The sequence below is a fragment of the Leuciscus leuciscus genome (genome assembly GCF_965113295.1).
Source record: "Leuciscus leuciscus genome assembly, chromosome: 16".
In the NCBI taxonomy this organism is placed as follows: Eukaryota; Metazoa; Chordata; class Actinopteri; order Cypriniformes; family Leuciscidae; genus Leuciscus; species Leuciscus leuciscus.
In genome coordinates, this window is record NC_138740.1 from 21,002,067 (window position 1) to 21,007,134 (window position 5,068).

At 40.6% G+C, this 5,068-nt stretch overlaps 1 long non-coding RNA gene across 1 annotated transcript; it reads right to left on the reverse strand.

Annotated features, from left to right (window-relative positions):
* Positions 1-1,199: 1,199 nt before the first annotated feature.
* LOC309476818 lies at positions 1,200-4,352 on the reverse strand. The gene is made up of 3 exons (XR_014198381.1): positions 4,223-4,352; positions 2,359-2,486; positions 1,200-1,218 (listed from the first exon to the last, which is right to left on the reverse strand). It is a non-coding gene; the product is annotated as an uncharacterized lncRNA (long non-coding RNA).
* Between the last annotated feature and the right edge of the window lie 716 nt (positions 4,353-5,068).

The following is a 5,068-nucleotide window of genomic DNA, read 5'->3' on the forward strand; positions in this document are numbered from 1 at the left end:
TTTTTTTTTTTTTTTTGAGTAACTTACCCAAAACTGACAGTTATAGGCCAAGCTACATTTAGAAATAAATAGCTGCAGTAGTTGTGCATGGCAGAGAGTGTTATTCCTGTTCTATAGTGCCATCTAGTGGTAAAACGAGGCGCTGTGTCAGCAGTTCGGAATGCATTATTTTACTTATAAAATTAAATAATAAATGCCTATATTCGTTTGGTTGGGAGACGCGTTGTTAGTTGTTACCAAGAATTTATTGACGCATTTTGCTAATACAACGCGATTAAAACATCTTAAGAATATACGTTTGGAATTACCAGTGATTCATTTCTTTTTATACACCCGTTTTCTAACCCCTCTTCATGTTTCGAAAGTTTATGGTGAATTATATAACCATAACATTAATTTCCGACGAGGATGGGATTCGAACCCACGCGTGCAGAGCACAATGGATTAGCAGTCCATCGCCTTAACCACTCGGCCACCTCGTCATGCTTTTGAAGTATTTTATTGGTTTTCTCCGTGCTCTCCATGAAACACATCCGTACATTTTTATTTCATTCTCGAACAAACAAACAAATTTATAAAACCAAATACATATCAGATACTAGTTAGATTCCTCTCAAAGTCTCTTCTCTGTTGATCTCAGCCATTCAATTCACTCCTTGCTGTGTGACTTCAGTTACAAACATCAATCACGGCGTGGACTCTCCTTGCCTCTCCTGTTCAATAGCTACAGAAAGAAAGACAGAGAAGTGTTTGAAGTGACTTAAGATTGAAGTTATTTTATTTTCTAGAGCAAGAGAAAAATAAGTGAAATCACTTGAGTATCATTACTGTGAAAACAAAGCAAAAGGAGGCAAACAACTTAATGAATTACGTGTTAAAGGGGTAACATTTTACCAATATTTTTTATAGATTACTTTCCAAATACAATTATGGGAAATAATGCATGGTTCTAGATAATTTCACATGCAGTAGGTTTGCTGAACCTAACTGTCATTATAAGTTTTTAATCAAGACATAAACAATATATTTAAACAAAAACCAAACAATGCATTGATCTTAACATAATCACAATGACATCCTTAGCCATTGTTTCGGGATCAGATACTTACTTTCTTTGGTTGGCAAGGGATTCTTTTCTTGGGTCTCTGTTTTCCTGAGTTTAGTTTTATCAAAAGATGTGATTTCCGTCATGTTGGGTTTGTCAGCCATGTTTTTACTCTATAGACAAAAAAAAAGTGTAATATTACTTACACAAATACATTTATTTTTGTTTAGTCCCATCCATTATTTTTTATATTAATTGTGTAAAAATATAATCATTCATTCAATCAATAAGAAAATGCAGCTGCTTATATTTAGGAACATATTTCTTAATAACCATTGCCAGTCTGATAAGTCTGATGACTGTTGATCATCCTTTCTTTCTGGGAACTGGGAATGTCACGCCTCTGTCTTTGTTCTGTGCTCTGCTTCTCAGAGTCGTTTCTCTGCTTCTCACTTTATATCTCTTGACAATTCAGACTCTCTCTCACAGAAAATAAGTAGAAGAACACAAAGACACCTCTAAACGCATCCAGAAGTTTGGAGTGTAGAAAGTCTTACCGTGATGCAGTGTGTATGGACACGAGAGCTGAAGGAGAAAGTGTGGGTGGATGAAGCAGCAGGTTCTGCCTTATGCGTGTGTATGTGGGATGAGGAGGGGGTTACACCGCCTCACTGTCCACAGGGTTATTTGATTGGCTACAACCCCCCTTTGTCTTTCTTTTACCCTCACATGCCATGAAATATTCATGAACTTGGAAGGGAGGGGCAGATTTCAAATTGTAAATCTGCTGACCTTGCACATGCAGAGGGGTGTAGCAGATTTTATTCAGTTAGGGAAATGAGACACAATTATGTGAAAGATTCAGGGAGTGGACAACCTCAAAGAAAGAAAGAAAGAAAGAAAGACAAAAACAGTAGTGTTAAATATTATGATTATATATCAATGTTTTCTGGTTGAATATAATATAATTTAATTTAATCTTAAGTCAGGACCCCGACACCAAAACTGAACCAAGACTAGACCGAAGTTTCAGGGTCCAGACAGCATCCCTCGAACATGCAAGGCCCAGAGAACAACCCCAAAGCCGTACACTCACACAAACACGAGACAAACAGATGAGTGTCAGGATCCTGTCACCTTGATTGGTCTTGTTCTTAGTTTGGTGACAGGATCCTGACGTGTGTGTGTATATGTACATATCTAAATAAATATTTGCTTTATTTGGTAAGTGGCCCTTTTTATATGATTTCAGACAAAGGATGTCTCGACTTGCATGACTCTCTGGGCAAACATAAGGTTTAGTGTGTACATACATGAACCAGTTGCTTCAGACCACAGAGTGGTGTGTGTGTCCCGGCTCAGCTGCTGTGTCCCATACACAGAGAGAGTCATCCAACACTAGACGCATGGTGCCTCAGAGCAGCTGTGTCTGAGCTGATCCCTATAGGGAGGAAATGACCAGAGATCTATATAAGCACCACACAGCTGTTCCTGCTCTCCAGACCAAGAGACAGACCTCTGACCTTTCAGAAGGCCTAGAGAAATCAGATCTCTTTCAGCATCTTTATCTGAATTTGATTTTATTTGGAGCATTACATTTTTTATACATTTTGAATACATTATGCAATGAGCAATGTGGTACAAGAGGCTGTATCGTGAATAATCACGGCTGAAAAGCATTTTTAGCTAGCCTGGCTCCGCCCTCCAAAGCACTTCCGCTCAATTTTCATTTTTCTTCAGTAGGGCCCTGTCCCAAATGGCACCCTAAACACTCGCGGTCTTCCTCTGAGTCCGCACTTTCGTGACGTAACGTCGTTTTGACTGTCGGGAAGAAGTCAAAAGTGTGCATCGAGGGTGCAAATCGACCGCATAGCTCGCGAACACCCTTCTGAGACCTAAAATGACAAATGGGACACCCTACGGTCTCACGGACTTAACGGACAAGCACACGCGGCAGCCATTGTATGTCCACAAGTGCACATGAAGTGTGGCATTTGGGACAGGGCCAACGTCGTCTGGGTTTGCAGTATATTCACGGGTTTTCTCTGGCCAATTTTTAACCGGTCCAATCAGCGAACAGAGGGAGTGGCTGAGAACGATGACGTACGCTCTTCATGACATACGTCACAACCAAATGTTAGCGATTGGTTATGGCAGATCCAGAGTGGCTCTGGGCAGATCCAATAGTTTTAAACTTCAACAGAGTACCCGCCTTCAAGGAAGTTAACGCTTGTCAATACTCACAACCGGCGCAACGTCATAGAATGTCTCTGAACAGATTCACGCCCACTTTTAGGGGGAAAACAAACCGCCATACAGTATCGAATCGAGGAAGTGGACTAACCTTACAACAACATGCCAAAGAGTTGTTGTGTGATTGGGTGCACCAATAATGTTTGTAAAACCCCACATTTTTTATTCATTGCTTTGCCATGTAAAAAGAAATATCCGGACAGAAGGCAATTATGGCTGCAGCGCGATACGTTGAGAAGACAGCAACAGGAGGCTGTGGGATCCTGTATCTTCACACACTTATGCAGTAGCGGTTTTTGGCCGTGGATGACAGTTCACCTCTGGGTCTCTCCCAAATGGAACGGACAAGCTCGAAGGGGGTCTCGCCCAGGGTGTAATTCAATGTAGAACCACCACTGCACTTATGTTTACGGACAATATTTCATATAAAAAATGTGCACGCTTCTAATGATTTGTAGTTTTTCATTTTACTTGCCATGTAAATTCCTATAAATGAAACACCACCATCATTAAAATAAAGTATGATCTACTCTTCACAGCACAGACAGGCTAAACATTTTTGAACAATATTATCTCAATAATAATGTACTGCATGACATCTCAAGCTTGATTAGAAAGCAGGACACTAGCAACCTTAAACATACAGTTTAAGTTATGTAAGCTTCCCACAACTCCAATATTTTACAATCTATCATGGTCATCGTGTTATTTTAGATAGATAACAGCTGGGCTGTCTTAGTGTATGTCCGTTATAAACTAGCCCAGGCTACCTGCCATCAATTACGGATGATGCTATTGAAAGCTAAGTTAGGCTAGTTGTATGGCTGGACAGAAAAGTGCACTCAGTACTCTAAATATAAAGACAATATATACATTTAAAGATGTTTACTTTAAAAAACAAAGTAAAATCATTCACTGGCTTACCTGGTGACTCGATGAGGTACGAGTACATGTCCGGGTAAGACACCTCTGGCCACTGGGTGGGGTTGTTACACCAATTTGACGCTGGGAGAATGAAGGGACATGTTTTTAAATTGACCAAATTAAGTTTGTGGATGTATCTTTCATGCTCTATGGCAGGCAGGGTGGACATATAATTACTTGACATGTTTAAAAAAAGAGGTGGTGACAAAATTGACAGTTAAGTTCCCGGATGTGCCGGTAGTATGTATGGGGAGTGGCCAGACTCTCTGTACAAATGAAATGTACGAGAGTCTGGTAGGACCAGGCTAGTTGTTAGCCTGGTTACCAGGCTAGTTTGAGTGCCTGCAACCCCTTCAGCCGTGACTTATTCATGATAAGCACTAGCCTCGAGTACCTTATTGCTTTCATAAAACAGTTACCATACAATAAAAAATATTAAATCCAAAAACTATGTATCAATGCAACTTTTATAAAGTAAATTTAAATCACTAAAAGCCTTCCTTCCGCTGGAAAAAATAGTCCCATAGCTGTAAACAGCAACAGAAGTTACATTATTATGAGTATACATGGGGGATGATTAGGAGGCCATGATGGATAGAGGCCATTGGGCTAGGACATTTTGGCCAGGATGCTGGGGTTACACCCCTACTCTTTCGAAAGACATCCTGGGATTTTTAATGACCACAGAGAGTCAGGACCTCAGTTTAACGTCTCATCCGAAGGACGGTGCTTGTTAGAGTGTAGTGTCCCCATCACTACTGGGGTGTTAGGACCCACAAAGACCACAGGGATAGCGCCCCCTGCTGGCCTCACTAACACCTCTTCCAGCAGCAACCTGGATTTCCA